At 45.2% G+C, this 16,823-nt stretch overlaps 1 protein-coding gene across 2 annotated transcripts in view; it reads left to right on the top strand.

The window, feature by feature from the left end:
* Positions 1–359: 359 nt before the first annotated feature.
* The window catches only part of SETD5 (SET domain containing 5), a 66,179-nt gene continuing 49,715 nt past the window's right edge, over positions 360–16,823 (top strand). The window contains exon 1 of one of the 2 annotated variants that reach the window (XM_086846024.1): positions 360–640. The gene's annotated coding sequence lies outside the window, so the exon portion shown is untranslated. Of the gene's footprint in view, positions 641–788; positions 953–16,823 lie in introns of those variants that run through there. The other variant, XM_086846021.1, reaches the window with a different exon arrangement.

The raw sequence follows: 16,823 nt of genomic DNA, 5'->3' as shown, positions 1-16,823 counted from the left end.
TACGGAGCACCGGAACCGGGCGGAGGCCCTCAGCCGAGCGCGGGCACCGAGAGCCGCGGGGCCCCTCCTGCCCGGCTCTCCCGCCCCTCCTACCGCGAAGGGGCTGTCCCTCCGCCTCACTGCCCCGCGGCCTTTGTTCGGGGCTCCAGGGACGGGGACCGGCCAGCTGTGGGTGCGCTGGTCCCGCCGGCCCGGCCCGAGGAGGGGCGGTCTCAGCCCCGTGACGGGACCCCCGGCCCAGCCCCCCCCCCCCAAGCTCGCGCGCGCGGACGTGCCGCGCAGCAGGCCCCTCGCGCGCGTCGCCGCGCAGGCGCCCTGGGCCCCCCCTCCGCCCAAACCTCCCGGCCGCCCCCCGCACCGCCCCTTCGTTCTGCCACGTGTCCCGACGCGGGAGTCGCCCCGCGCCGAGCAATCGCGTCCCGCCGGCCCCGCCCCTCGGCACGTAGCGCGGCTCGCCCGGCGGAGGCTGCCGCAGCCCACCCGCCCCGCAGCGCGTCGACGCTGCTGGCGGCCGCCCCCCTCTTCTCGGCGCCGAGCGGCAGCGCCGCGCGCCAATGGGGCGCGGCGACCGTGGGGTGCGCGGCGGGGCGGCCGCGTGGAGCCCAATGAGGCGGCAGCAAGGGCGGGGCCGCCAGGCGAGGTCTCTAATGGCGAAGGCGGGAGGGCGGGGCGGTGGCGGCGGCGGGCGCCCCGGCGGGGCGGGACGCGGCGGCGTGACAGCCAACGGGGAGCGGGGTGGGCGTGCCCGGGGCGCCCCTGGCGCCGGCGCCGGGGATCCCCGTGTACCCAGTGCCGTTTCCGCCCGGCCCGGGGAGAAGCCGCCGCCGCCGCCGCCGGGGGAGGGGCCGCCGCTGCCGCGGCCGAGCGCTCGCTCTCGCCGGCTGCCCGGAACACGCCGTGGCGCCGAGCCGGGCCTGGTGCCGCGCAGGGGCCCGGGGAACGGGCCGGCCAGGTAGGCGCGGGCAAGTGAGAACCGGCCGTACCCGGCGGCGGTAGGGAACGCTGGGGCGGGCGGCTGGGAGGACGGCCGTGGGGGCTTCTGGCGCGGCCCGCGGTCTGACGCTCTGCTCTGTCCTGCCTTGGCAGCCCGGTCGGCAGCGCCCCGCCGAGCTCCCTGAGGCCCGGCCCGAGCTGACCCGGTCCGGCGCGGTGTGCGGGCATCATGGCGGGCCCGGCGGTGCGCGGGCTCGGGACGCTGGCGGCCGCTGCAGTGCCAGGGCCGGAGTTGGGGCTGGAGCGGCCGCGGGGCTTTGTCGGTGAGGACGAGCGCCGGGGAAAGCCCCGCTGCAGCCCGGCTTTTTCCTCGCCCCCGTGTCCCCGCATTGTCCCGAGGGGCCGCGGGGGTCGTTGTCCGGCTCGGGGCAGCCTTCGGGCCGTGGCTGCCCGCCCCGAACCGCCGGCCCCTCCAGGCCTCGGGGGAGGCGGTGTTTGACCTGCATTTTCTGCTTTCTCATGGTGCCCGTGCGGCGCCTTCCTCCGTAACCCCCGCTCCCGGCGCCGGCGGCTGCAGCGCGGATCCTCCCGCATTTTCTCGCCCGTCACCGCGGCCACCGCCGCCGCATGGGGGGGTTCCCCGCCGCGCTGCCCGCGCCCCGGCCCCGCTCCGACCCCCGACGGCACCGGCAAGGTCACTGTCGACCGGCGGCTCGTCCTTGGGTGCCGGTGACCGGAGTTCACCGCCGGGCCGGGTGGGGAAGAGGCGCCGGGCAGTGTCTCGCCGTCCCGGGGGAGGGAGAGAGGCGAGGCCGCGTGTGGCCCTGTGGGAGCGGGGAAATGGGTGTAGCAGCGAGGGGGGGTTCGCAGCCCCTTCCCGGCCGTGTCCTCCTGTTCCTCTGACACCAGCTGAGATCCTGGGTTTGCTCTTGGGGGGTGGAGGGTGTTCTGCGGGGCTGGAGAGGTCACGGGGTGCTGCACGGCTCCTATGGCTGCTGCGGGCTCGGGCCATGATGTAATGAGAGCGTTTGGGGTACGGCGGGGGCGAATCCCTCTCCTTGGGTGAGGGAAGAACTTGATGTTGGTGTCTGATGGTGTGCTAGTACATTATGGATTTCAGGCAGTTGCCCCCACCCTGACTGGGTGTTGCTGCCAGAATCTAAATCCAAAAAAGGAATTTTTTATTTTATTCAATATTCAGAGATTCCTTTTTTCACTTGTATAGGAAATACTAGGATTGGGGGTTTTTTTTGCTTCTTGTGGTTGACCCAGGAAGTCATCTTGTTGCCAGCATTCAGGGCTTTTTTTTTGCTGTAGAGGTGCAGGGAGGAGGGTGTTGCTGTGCTCTGGATCCTGTGGGTAAGCGTTGAAGGCAGTGACAGCAGCTGCTGTTGGCTCTGGAGCTCTGGTTGCTATGAGAGAAGCTTCACTAGACTTGGCTGCTATCTCCAGGGAAGGACAGCAGAGCAGCCTCCATTAGTGTGGTGGTATAGGGATGGCTGGCTCATGTTCAGCAAAGGACTTTACTTTTTGGGCTGTTTCCACAGGCCTAAAGCAGGAACAGGGGTATGTTTTGGTCCTGTGGGACAAAAAGGTCCATGGTGGGTTTCATCACCAATCTTGAGTTAATGGAATTGCATTAAAGTGTGGGTTGGAAGCCCCAAGTTACCCTTTCCACATATTTTGGTCTGTGTGAAAAGTAGGGCAGCAAGAATTGATATGATCTTCCTGTGAAGTGAAGGCTGCAGTTGTGTCTTTTTTGAACTCCAGTCTCCTTCCCAGCCAGTAACAGAGCCAGATGCTTTTCTTATTGTTTGTATGTCTCCTTCCTCCCCTTCCAGCGCCTGGGCCCCACTTGCCTTATTGACTGGAATTTCTGCTGTGTGCAGTGGGTGTGTGCAGCAGACACCAGCCTGCTAGTGCTGAGGAGGGATTTTCCATTCACAGACCAGGGAACTGTCAAAATAAAGTCCCAGCTCAACTTTGGGACTGGAAACAAACTGGGGAGAGGAGTTTCCCTCTGCTGCAGAATACAATTTATTCTCTGAGCTTCTTTCATGCTTGTATGTCAAAATGCATAGGAAATGTTGCTCTGCTGTGGAATAGGGAGGTAAAACTCCTGTGGCTAACTGGGAAAAGATTCCTCCCTTTCGATTGACTCAAATGCTCGAAGGAACAGTTTGCAGGAGGCCATTTTTGACGTGACTCTGTATTGTGGAATCTGCCAGCTCCCATCCACACTCTGTCTGCCTGACTGCAATAGCTTCCTTTTTTTTTTTTTTCCTTCAAAGGAAGAATGAGTGCCTTTCTTATCTGCTTAACTAACCATTTGGCACTGGCCCCTGTCTGTATGATATTGTGCTGTCGAGTTGGAGCTATCAGCATATTCCAGTGCGTTTGTTAGAGATGAAACTGTTAGTTGAGGTATGCAGCATGGGAATACATTAGCATTAGAAAACACTGCCATCTTTGTAAACTAACACCTATCATGGGGAGCCCCTTGCCCTGGCCTGAGTTACCCAACTCAGAATTACTATGAGCTTGAAGCAAGAAAATTCCAGGACCAGAATAACGTGAGAGAGATTAAGATATGCCCTTAAATCCGATTGACTGGCAGCAATCATGTGGTAGATGCCAAATTCTGAGTAGCTTTTATATTTGGGGATCTGCAGCACCCAAATTGCCTCACAAGGAGGGGTGAGGAACTTTTAACCCCCATAAAACACATCTGTCTCTGGGGCTGGAGGTGTCATCCATTGCCTAACCTGGAGTGACATGATACCAGTACTGAACTCTTAATTTTGTGAATATGAAAACTGTTAGTTGTTTTAATGAAATACAGAAAGTGATCTTCATGGCCCCTTAGTCTTTGTTTACAGTCTCTCTGTAGGTTGTTTACAGTCTCTCTGTAGGTTATAATGGGGAATTGGTCCATTGCCTCACATTCTGTTGGATAACTGGCACCGCTTTGACAAGGCCCTGGCTCTTCATTTTACTGTCAAATCCCAAGTGACCTGAAAGTAATATTCCTTAGCTGATGTTGTCTGATACTTCCCTACTGCAAGGTGGGGTGATGAAATCCCATGTACATTTAAATCACTTTTTAGAAAGAGCCTCAGTTACCGCGAGATTTTATTTTAAAACTAATACATCAAAGTTGAAAAAATAAAGGAATGGGATGGCATTGAACTGGAATCTCAAAACATGAAAAAGTTAAACTCTTTTCTTCTGGAGGGAAAAAACCCAACCAGCAATCATTGATTTAAGTTTTCCAAATTATCCTTGAAGTAAAAAAGCCACATTTTTAATGCAAAGTTCCAGGTGACAAGTGTGCAAGGGAGAGCTAAATGTGTGATGTCCTAGACAAGTAATTTATTCATTTGTCCAGTCTATGCTTTCTCCTATTTTGGATGATCAGACTTTTACAAACTTGTGTTGAATGATGTGATGAGATAAAAATGTTTCTATCTATTCTGGCAATATTAAAACAAACATAATGACTGTTCAGAGGTTTGAAAATTCAAAAATCATTGTTCTCATGACATTATTGCTGTATTACAAAAGCACATTTGTATTTTTACTCTGGTGCTGCTTGTGTGTGTAACTCTGAAATTTTGCCAGTGAAATGCCGTGTTGTGTGCAGTATATGGGAAAGATTGCAATAGGCAAAGTGTTCTTTATGTGTACAAGATGTAGTAGCAGTGCTTGAGTTGAAATGTTAAATGTGCTTAAGTGTATAGCATGTGAGCTAAGTCTCAGTTGCCCTTATGAAACTTAAGCTGCTATTTGATTTTAAAATAAAAATGTTGTTGTATTTTACTTGTCTATTTAGTTTTTTTTTCCTCTTCCAAATTCAAAGAAAAATATCTATGGATATTACAGCTTTTACAGATTCTACAGCCAGTCTTTGGCTCCCATGACTGACTTGTGGCAAGAGTTAGTGCACAGTAAGTTTGCACTTGCATTGTTAGGGATGGGTTTGCATAAATCTGGCTTAACCTAAACCTTTTGCTTATTTTGATCATGGAAAAAGCCCCAGACCATAATGCAGCAAGAGTTCAGCATTTTGAAACCATAGGACCATAGGAGCTGGGATTTCTTTTCCACTTTTTCCTTTTAATTCCTTATTGAAGTTGCTTGGGGGATCTTGGTTAGGGTTTTGTTTTTTTTCCACAGGATTTGCTATTTTGGTGGCAATTTTCCAGTATTCCTGTAGCAAATCAGTCGAGCTGCAGCCCCTGTCCCTGCTGAGCAGGGAGAATGTGCAGTGCTCCAGGCCTCCCCGCTGAGCTCACGCAGGGGTGGGACTTGCTAAGCTGCTGAAATCGCAGCTAATGCCCACTGAGCATGCTGAGAAACAGTTTTTCTACTGCTCCTAGTTTAATTTTTCTTTTTTCTATAATTAGCAAAGATGCTCTTCGTCTTGAAGGATGATCTACGGGACAAATCAGGAGATTCTGGTTCATCGTCCCCCCTCCCCCAACCCGAGCCAGTAGTGAAGTAGTATTTTCCTGTAACAAAAATAGCTAAAGGGATTTTTCCCTCACTTCAACCAATGAGTCTGAATTTGAAAAGCTGTGGCCCAAAAAAAGAAATCTTCAGCAAATAATAGTCTTAATGCTAGTTTTTGTTGCCACAAGTCCTATACAGGAGCTATCAGTATGGTTGTTTAAATTGTAAGTCTGCATCATTCTGATTCTTAAATATAATTTAAATGCTGAAACACATAGAACAAACAAACTATATTTTAATTAATATATTTGAGAAAGAAAGTATTTCTTGGTGAGTTTTATTTTCCTCCTGCTAAACATGCATAAGCCCCAATTATTTTAATGAGCAATATGGGAAATATTCAGGAAAGTGTACTGATGTACTCAGACTTAAAGGTGGAAAAATGTGGGAGGATTTGTCAGCAGTTTGAGTGGCAAGTTTTTAGTAAGCGGGAGAAGTAATTTCTTTTGTGGTCAGGAATCTAATAGTCCCACATTCACCAAACATGAAGAAAAAAGGGGGGAAGAAGAGAGAGGAACGCAGAAGAGTGGCATTGAGAAATGGTCAGGAATTTGACTTTTAGAGTGAAGTTCAGAAATGATCTGTTGTTTATGCTAAAGTGTAATCCTTATAAACTCGATAACGTAGACAGGTCTTGCATTCCTCCCTGAGGGTCACAGAAGGGCTAAGTTTAGCAAAGGGGAGGTATCCCAAACACTCAGATCTATCTAGTTTTCAAGGCAGCAAACTTTTGTGTTTTCATCCTGTTCTAAAGAAGCCTAGGTTTGTTGTTTTTTTTTTCACTTACAAGCAGCCTTTTGAGGCAGAATGTGAGTTAGCTTTAAAACCAAAATGCCCTGAAATATTTCAAAGTAATTTCATAGTAGAAAGGTCACAGTGCTTTTGATGTGTTCATATTTAGAGCATGATTATAATTGCAATCATACACATTGACAAGAAGATATTGTCTGGATTTGGTAGCTGCTCATTTAGTGACTCAGGCCTATTCCTGTTGTCCTCACAGAGCTCATACCAGGGTTTTCTTCTGCAGCATTGCTAATTTACAGGACAAAATGTTTTCAGTGACTGTGCCAGCAACCTGGAAAACAGTATGAAGTTCTTTCTGATTCTTTCTTTCTTGACTTTAAAGCAAGAAGTTTGAAATGCAACTTGTTGATAAGGAAGGCATGTGAGACCCTGCCACCAAACTTTTTAACAGAACAAGCCTGCTGCTACTGATTCAGTAAAGGAGAAAAAAGAAAAAAAGAGGATGCAGCTTGGACTTTTAGTTTGTTGGCATCAGATTATGTGGCCTCTTGGTTTTGCATGACTTTGAATCATGAAAATAAGTGGCAGAGAAAATTTGAGGATTATGTGGACAGTCATATTTGAATAAGGAAGCCCACATAAGACAGTATTGCTTACACTGTAGGACAGAAGGTTGCTTTTTGTTTCTGGGAGGAGAATATGGGAAGTGCAGAGGTTATAGCTGGTGGAAGAATGGGACCAGGAAGACTGAAACTTCTCATCACAGCTCCAGGTAGTGCAGAGACTGGGAACAGAGCTGTATTTTTCAGTGTGGTCATGTTTCCCAGTGGTGCCTCTGCCCAGATTGCATCTTTTTGGGAATGCTTTAAGTCAGGTTTTAGGACTGGAAGCCCTGCAGAATGCTGGTGTAGAAACTGCTGCCAAGGATCAGTTCTCAACTGTTTTTATGGGAGAGAGAGAACATATCCTTGCTTGTAGGCAGGAAGGAGTACACTGGGAAAAGTTTGAGAACCAGTGATTTGGGAAACTGAAGTGCCCTGGGGGTTCAACAGGGAGCCCTTAAAATAGCATGCCTCAACCTGAACTGCACTATCAATTTATAGATACTTGGAAGAGTACGCAAGCCTTTTGCACTTGTGTGGCCTGTAACTAAAGACACTAAAACATTATTTGCTGTGTTTCAGTGACATTGTATTGGAATAACTTATAATGTTACAAGAGTGCTCTCAGTAACATGGCTGTAGATTAACTTTTGCTACAGCAAAGATCTGGAAGCTTCCTGTATAAATACATCTAAAGTGAACCTTTGAAGAAAAGATGACTGCTTGATTGAGTTAAGTAGGCTCTGTTAGACTGTAGAGGAGACTGGCTTGCTGCTTCAAAGTTCTCTTGCAGTTTTATGAACTTAAGGATGTTGGGGTTCAAGATGGCCTGGAAGTTAAGAGGGAACAAGGATACTTGCAGGGTGAGAGTCAGGTTCTGAGCTTGTCACAAACTCGCTTTGTTGTGCAGTTCTTCTAATTTGTACCTCAGGGTTTGCTTGTGTATGGAAATTGGTGTGTTAAACTGGAATGGTTGTTTGTGACGCACAGTATATTCATTGTACAGCTTTGTGCAGGTTTTTGGTGCACAGTAGTGTTCCATGGCAGTTCAGGCTGACAGCCCTGTTCTTCCCAATGTCACTTTTGCCTCTGTTCTGGCCCATGCCTGCCCCTGTAGTGAACTATTCAGGAAGACTACCATCCAGAAAACAAGTGCATTTCATATTTGAAAGGAAGAGTTTTCTGCTGGCTTCTGCCTGAACTGCTTGATTGTGGGGTCAGGTTAGCACCAGTGCAGGGAGGGATGAGGAGGCTGCACTGAAGCTGTGCCAGCTGAAGTCAGCTTGAAACTATTGCAGAACTGCACCCTGCGAGCGAGGTTACTCCGGGTGAAGTTACACGAGACAGCTGAGCATATCCAACTGCTCTGTTGCTGAATGGGGGAAGTTTTGTTCCCCCTTGCTCTCTCACCCAATGGGGAGTTCTGCCTTTTTTGTTTGCCAGCTCTAGTTCCTGCTGGATTCCTTTTCTGAACTCTTCCAGCTTGCTAACCCAGCAGAAAGCCGTGTTGGGGTTATTTTATGTTTTGGGTTTTGCCGGATTATTTTTTTGCCAAGATAGTGAACTGAACTGGCTCACTGCAAGATTTGTCAGGCATCCAGAGCCCTCACAAAATAAATAGGGGAAAGCATATGGGTGGAAGTGCAGAGGATGTGGTGGGGACCGGAGAAGGGGAACAGGGTCTCCGCCTTTCGGTGCCACACCCAGCTTGGCCAGCTCAGGCTGTCCCCTGGAACTTCACACTCCTCTGAAAGGAGAGTGAGCCACCATCCACTGCGTGCTGACAAACCTGTGCTAGTCTGTGAGTTTGTGCCGTTGATCACTGTGTGTAGAGTGCTTTATTTAGATAAACCCTTAGTTCTTGTTTGTTTGAGAAGCTGGTTGGATGTGAGTTTTAATGTAGGCTTGATCTGTGATGGTGGAGAAGTGTTACAGCCTAAGCTTGGTGCTTAACTCTTTCAAAACAGCAAAATATTATAGGTATACTTTCGTAGAAAGTCAGTACAGCGGAAAGCTGGAGTGATGGCTCATTTTGGAAGATGGCAAAAAGTTAATTAGTATAAAAAAATAGTACTAATCTGTGTAAGTAAATGCACCACACAGTGTTTCTTTTTTTTTTTAGCCTAGGAATTAAAAAGTCTTTGTTTTGTATTTACTTGCCAGTTGTTATGGGTAATGAAATACCGAGGTGTGCAGAAAATTACAAATTACTGAAGATACACTGTCAAATGTATGAAAAAATCATGGCATGAATTCCGTGTAACTTCACTGAAAATATATATATAATATGACTGAAACAATACAAAAATGTAATTCAGCCAAGGCCAGTTGCAGCAGAAACTTCAATCCTATTTCTTTAATATGGAAAACTTGGTTATAGCAAATCTGAAATAAAGCAATTGTCTGTGCACTGCAGACCCTGTTGGGTGCTGCTCTGTCTGCTCACTGCAAGCTGAGGCTTTGTCTCATACCTAGTGAGACTACTTGGTCTAACAGAACTTGAGGCAGCATTTTGGCTGTTTGTGTTAGAATAAAGGTATTTAAATGCTAGCATGTCATGACATCTCCAAACGCGTATTGCTGTGCAAAAAAAATTCATGATGGGTGTGAGCAGTATGTCTCATAAGCAAGAAATCTCATCTGTTGCAAGGGAAATCTTTTATTTAATGAAAACATTTGCAAATAGCCCCAAATCAATCACTTTGTCATAAGGGAACCAAGTAGAGTGTATGTGCTGTCTTAATCTTTACAGCCAACAGCGGTTGTGACTTTTTGCAGTGTGGCAGCTGAATGCCCAGGGAAGCACTGGGGTGATGTCTGGGAACTCCATCTGAATGCTTGTCTATGCCCATGCCCCAGGATAAGGACTCAGGGCTGGAACACATTGTTTATCTGTGGCAGTGGCTGGGCGGGAGGTGGAAAGTTCTACTAGGACGTTGCATTTTGGAGTATGCCATCCCAAATCTGTCTCTTTAGATATGTCACTTATCAGTTGGAAGATCTCTGCTGAGGTTAAAGCTGTGACTTGTGAGATACGCAGAGGAAATACCTTAACTCTACCCTGCAGTGGTACTGTTTGGATGGGCTGTTTCTTGCAAGCTCTGCCTGAGGTGGGAGGCACTTGGATGTCCAAGTCCCAGGCTGTTGGCATTCTTTTCACACCTATGGAAATCACCATTAGTGCTTTTAAGAGTGGTGCTTGTTACCTTTCCAGCTTAGCTTCTGAAACACTTGGATCATGGTGTGAGTCGCTCAAAGTCAAGCTGAGCACAGAATTGGTTGCATCTGACTACACAGGTTTCACCTCCAGTGGATTCTCTTTGGCCATGGCAGGTTCAGAGTAGTATCCTTTATGAAATGTTCAGCTACAGAATTTGTAATAAGATGAAAAACTCACAAACTGGGAAAAGATTTTTCCCAGAAGCTGCCATGGAACAACACAAGAGTTGAAATTGATGTGTCACAGTTCCTGTTTCCTGCTCCTGCATTTCTAAGTCTTACATGTGCAGACAGCAGTAATAAATTAATAAAGAATAAAGCACTAGCATGTTCTAAAAGTGAGAGTATGCACTGAAACCTACAGTCATTAGTTAAACCTCTCTTGGGTGCAGCTTGGGACTGTCAGCTTGAAACTGGTCAGCAGAAATTTGTTGAATCACATGTTGAAAGAAGATCTCGGGGAGAATGAAATGGGATGTCCAAATGTTGATGTAAGTTCTGTGGTTTTTGCAGAACTGTATGAAAGTGTAACCAGGATCCTCTCAGTGAAATCCTCAGCTTGAAAAATCCCTTTTTTGTTGGTTTTTTTTTTGTTTTTTAAAACAGTGTCACACAGCAGAGATGAATAGGGAGCAGGCTGTTCTTGTAAGCAAAGTTTGTAGCTTTCTGTTGCTCTTCCAGTGTCAGAGTTTAGGCGTCATTCCTTTTTCTGAGTAATAGTGAAGCAGTCTGTTCCCATGAGAGTCACTGGGCTGGGGAAAATACTTGAAAGGAATTCTAAAATTTTTGGTTTTACATGAAGAGAAGGTTGTGAAGGAGGAAAAAAGTGGCCTTGACACATATTTTAAAAATGATGGAAACTTTTTACTGAACTTGTTGAGAGATGGTTGTTATTGAAATGGTAGATGAGTTTACAATGTAGAAATTAATCTTGAACAATGGGACTTTCTATGGAATTCTATTAGTATTGAAAAGGTATAATTCAGCAAAGGTTAAAATCTCTGCAGTTACACTGATCATCACTGATTTTTGGAGTCTGCCGCTTCTCTCCCAGGTTGCATGTGTGGGTCCTTACTTTTACTGACCAGGAATGAAACGTGTGAAATGGCCAGTGACTGAAATTCTTTTCAGGTGCTTTTTGCCCCCTGAAAGTTCAAGATGAAATGCTGGCAGGATGATGTGTCCCCACTCCTGTTCTGCTTAGAACTAGATATAGCCCTGGCTTTCATGTCTAGAAATACTCTATGTGGTGTCTCAGGAGTGGTATTTTGATTTTACTAATAAGAACATTAGGCACAAAAAAGGAGTTGGCTCACATAGGGTATCTTGCATGTTTGGTTTGGGGTTTTTTTTGGCTTCTGGTCTAGTAGTGCAAATTGCAGTTTTAGGTGGCTCTCTCACCCATGCCAGTCATCACCTCTGCCTGCATGTCCATGTTCTGTAGTGTAGTGTTCCTTCTCTAACTATCTTCAGTTTCTTTCAGTAAAGCTGTCAGTGGTTTTAATACTGCTGTTGGTGGGGAGTGCATTACACAGTGCCTACAGGTGAAAACATCTGTATGAGTTGATGATGGGGAAGCATGGTAGTATGAGCCAGGGTGTTTTCCCTGCCTGTTTTCACTAGCTTTGTAATGCTCCAAGGTAGTTTGGGTTCTAAACAATGCTGCTACTGATTTGTAGCCACAGGACTGATAAGCTATGTAAAGGGGCCTTCAGAGTACTTTGGCAAATTGTGTTTGAATGTTTAGTGTGCACAAAATCTATCTGTGTTATTCAGGAAGATAATTCCTCTCTGTGCTGTTTTCCTTCTGTGTTGAGATCATTCTCCTATCCAACTGTTACCCAGCTGAGGTCTCGATAGTTCTCAGTTTTTCCATAATGACAAAATCAAATTAGCCCTATGATGAGTGGTGCATGTGAAATTCCTTTTGGTTAAAGCACATTGCCCTGAATATTTTCTGGGTTTTTTTTTTTCTTGCAAGGATTCAGCATCTTGTGTTTGAAAGAGAAAGGAGAAAAGATGCAGATGAGGAAATGCTGTTGTTTAAGGTACAGGGAGGAACGCATAGCTTGTTTCTAGAACATAATCTGTCCAGCTGTGACTTAGTCATCTTCAGTCTTATATAAAATGCGTCCGATCTAAATAGTTGAGCATCTCCCTCCTGAATGCGGCAAATCTTTTATGCTTATGTGAAGATGTGAAGCTGTAACAGGCGCAAGCCATCATCTTAGGAGTACCTTCATACTTGTGAACCTGCAGCATCCATCATACTGTCAAGCCTCATTTACTCATGTGATGGGATTTTTTTTATTTTATTCTGTTCCACATTTTTTTTCCAGCTTAAAGAGATTCCTTGCTGTTGGCAGAGAATACAGCTCTAATAATTCCAGACAGGAGAGTAGAGAACGTAACGTGAGAACAAGGGTGACTCTCTTGAATCAGACTGAAGGTTTTGTTCATCCCTGACAGGGCCAAAAATTGATGTTTGAGGAAAACGTAAGATGAGGAGATCACAGGATCTTGGCTAATGTCTCTAATTTCAGTGTAGTAGTTCATGCTGTTACCTTACATGCAGCCCTGCTCTTAGTCACTTGGATTTCGCATAGCTGTTCTTCAAGGAAAGGGGGATAACTTGACTGTTATGAAATGCTTTTATACGGATAAATGTATTTCCACACAAGTCCTTTGTTTATATAATTACGGAGGTTTTGGAGGGGTGGGGGAGATTTTTCTTACTGACAAGCAGGAACTTGTAAGCTTTGTAGGAACTGGCATGTGTGAGTTGAGAGATATTCTGTGCTAGTTAAAGGATGATGGACAGCCTTGTTTAGGTAGTCAAGGAAACTGATGTTGTGTGTTGTTAAATAAATGTATTGATAAAGAGAGGAGCTGATAAATCTTACGACTGTGGACATGAAAGATGACATTTAAAATTCTGGCAATAAATTTCCCATTAATACACATTTCATGAAACTGGGGAAGCTGGCATCTTCAGTCAGATATATATGCAGGGGAAGGTCTCCTTAGGAGTGGTACTTGGAGCTGAGCTTCACTTGGGTAGTTGGAAACATTCTTCAAAGGCTTCTGAGATAGTATTTGATGTAGTTTTAGTTCTAAAAAAAAAGTTCTACAGGTTTTTTTCATAGATACATGATACTTCTTCACTGTGAAGACTTAATGGCTTGGGTTGATGCTGCTTGAGGACCTCAAGGCTGCAGTGTATTGCATGAGTTTTATGGTCAATCTATATACTGTTTTTCAGGCCATGCTTGACAAGCATGGCCTAGCTCTCATGTAAGCTTCAATGCTAAGTGTAAAAATGACTAGGTGAGATTTTCCAGTCTTTGTTAGGTGGAAAGTCAGATCATCAGAAAGTTATTTTTGGCCTTAAAATACATACTTATTCAAAGATTTAGTGGCCCTGGAGAAGAAATGAGCAATGCCCCGAGCAACTGATCTAAGTTGGCCCCTGCTTTGGGGAGAGGGAGACAGTGTTTCAGTCAGTTTAACCTTCAGTGGTCCCTTCAAATCTGGATTATTCAGTGGCTGAGTGCAAGTTAGACTGGGTGTAGGAGGTGTGGGAGGACATGCCTGTTTTAGGTGGAGAGGGCAAAAGATAGGAAGAAGGCTGTACTCTGATACTGGAAGTGTTTGTGCTAGAGAAATTGCATTAATAGTGGAGACCTGAAATATCTGAGACTGGAAATTGGCAAGGACACACCTAGCTTTATAGATTTTAAAATCAGGTTTTGAATCACTGTTCTTTAGATTCTTTTTGTCTGATTAGCATAAAATATTTGGTGATTCTTGATCACTAGGGAGGTGCTGGTGGGATAATAAAGTATTTTTAGGGATCTTTGAATTGTGCCACCACATTTCAACAAAAGATGTGAATCCATCCAGTTGCAAGGTGATGCATTTGTTAGCAAAACTGCAGACCCACCTATAAATTGTGAAACAGCATTTTGGAAAGCAGTAGCTCAAGGGGCTTTAAGGTTTTTACAGCTTGTTGCCTCTACATTGTACTTGGGCCATTATTTTATTTAAAAGGGTTAATGTGATTCTTGGGCATATTGAGGAGGAGAAAAAAAAAGTGGGGGAAAGGAATGTGAAGCAAAATAAGTAATCTTATAAACACAGCAGTGTTGAGACTGATACTGGAATTGAATTTTGGTTTCCATGCTTCAAGAAGAATGCCAGTGTATTTGGAGAGAATTCAAAGGACAGCTGCAGAAATGATCCAGGGACTGGAAAATAAGCCTCATGATGTGAGGTTTAAAAGAGCTCAACTTACTCAGCTTATTGAAAAGACAATTGAGAGAGGACTTGATCTTTCTGTAAAAGGACTTGTGAGATTTGCTGACAAAGGCATAGCAATATCAGCTGAGGTTAGACAAATTCAATTTTGAATACAGTTTCTTAGCAATGATAGTAATTAAACATTGGATTTGTTTACAGGCAAGGGGAAAGGAGAAAACATTTATTTTAGTCTTTTACGAAAGGCCCAGCTTAATTTTGGAGAAAATATATTGTGATTTATTTTTTTAAATTATTATAATACTCATTTCATGACACTGGAGTTTAAGAATCTTTGAAGATTTTGTGCCATGATCAGTTGGTGCAAGTTCAGGTACATGAACTTGAAGTCACAGCCAAGATCATGAAATTAAGATTAATTTAGTAGAGAAATAGTTAAGCTGGTGCTAGAATACTGCCTTGCATAACACACATAAGATGTGAAGGGAACTCTGAAATTTAATGCTTTGTGGTGTGCATCATTGGAACGCAGCTCTTTCCCATACTGTGTTGCTTCAGATGTTTAAGATATGGTTAGGGCTTTCTGAAAGCCCCTACAGAGAAGCCCTGATGTAACTGTGTACACTCACTGTATTCAGATGAGCATTCCTGCATTCTGGTTGACCGCAGCAGAAGTCTGTAAATCTTTTTCATCCTTTTTTAGAAACAGTATGAAAAAAAATTCACAATGGCAATATGATTATAATTCCTCTGAGATTGAGCACAGACTCTCCTGGTAGGTTTCATTCTTAAATGAATGTAGGATATTCTCTATCTCTCAAGTTAACTGGCCTTGTTCAGAAAGCTTATTAGTGTTTGAAATAAATAATTGTTAGAAGTGGTGTTCTAATGGCACTTGTTTGCTGGTTTTCATACCATCCAAATGAGAGTACTTTAGAAATTCTACTTGTCCATCACTTTGTAAATTCACCTGGGAAACTGAGTGACTCAGTTTGGTAATGGCTCCAGATCATGCTTCGGCTTTTTATTTGCAGTTGTGCATTCCACCACTCCCTTGATGACTGCCAAGTTTCTATATTTCCATAGATTACCTTGTTCCAGATGCCTTTGCAGACATGCAGAGCTCTTAAATTCCCTTCTGGTAGCTCTTAAAATCTGCTGCTTTGTGCAGGTGGAGCTCTCCCAGTTGGTTCTGCCTGAATGCATGCTCGTCCTTGCCTATGCAGAGGAGAATGTTGAGCTACCTGGGCTGCTCTTTTCTCCTGTGTGGCTGCATTCCTGCCTCTCCTCTCTTCCTCCTTCAGGTCCAGCCAGGGAGGAGCCCCATTGCTATCACCTCTGCAGCTGTGCAGTAAGAAAATGCTTCTATGTCCTATGGAAGAAAAGGCAGCTGAACATTTTCTATCACTTTGTCACATAAAATGTGCTGTTTCTGAGGTGGGAGAGAAGTTGTCTGGCAGCTGGAAGTTTCCTTGCTTAGGGCTAGAGGGCTAGCAAACTGCAGGAACGTGTTGGGGCACTACACAGCACAAAGCAAAGACCTCCAGCTTCGAGATCAAGTGCAGCAACCCCTGCTACTCACCTTGTCCAGACAGCCCTGTCTGCCTTAACCTGCAGGAGCGGCTCACAGGAAGTGCTGCACACAAAAGAGGTTGTGAGGGCTTAGTTTAGGAGTAGAGAAATGTCTCTCTTCCTTGCCTTCCCTTTCAGCTGTGTCATTTTCCCCCTTCCACAGCATCACGAGGCTTATGGAAAGGACCTGCTGGAGGAGGGCTGTCAGTCTCTTCAGCCTGAGCAACTTCTTGTATTTCGACCTCTTTTGTTTCATCATGTGGTGGTAGATACATGTGCTTAGTTGCATTTATGACAATATGAAAAATATCCTGAATGTATTACTATGTTCATAATTCAACATTCAAAAAAGATGGAGGTAGCAGATAGCATTACAAAGATGTGTTACAGAACCACTCACTCAGCATTGCTTTCGTGTGAGCTCTATGTGAGCACTCTTGGCCAACTGTTTGATGTCAGTGCTCCTGTGTTACCACCCACAAGCAGTTAAGGTGGTTGATGATGTGCTGTGCTCTTCTCAAAGGGAGAAATTACTAATTTATGTCCAAGTCATCAGAAATAAATCAGGTTTAAGTGATTTTTGTCTTTTCAGTCACTGGTTGCAGGTGTTATACTGCTAATTTCTGGTCATCTGCATTTACTTTGAAAATGTGTTCAACTGGATTATCTGCTTTTTATCTTGTTAATAAAAAAATGGGCTATTCAAAGAAGTGATTGTGGGTCTCAGCACTGTCTTGTCAAGCTTTGCATTTCTTGCCAGCAATTAGGAAGTAGATATTTGGGAGTTTCCCAAACTAAGCATAGCACCTAAGAGAATAAGCATTACACCTTTTTCTCTGTGATTGTAAGAGCAAGTCTGTGATTACATTATTGTACAAAAAACTTAACAAAACAACTTACAAAAATTTATATTTTTAATAAAAATTCGTTAAAAATCTGGTTGGGCCAAAATATTGTTGGCTGCTGTCTTATTCTGTAAAT

This window comes from Cyanistes caeruleus, chromosome 11 (assembly GCF_971803275.1).
Source record: "Cyanistes caeruleus chromosome 11, bCyaCae1.hap1.1, whole genome shotgun sequence".
In the NCBI taxonomy this organism is placed as follows: Eukaryota; Metazoa; Chordata; class Aves; order Passeriformes; family Paridae; genus Cyanistes; species Cyanistes caeruleus.
This window is presented reverse-complemented; position numbering and strand designations above follow the sequence as displayed.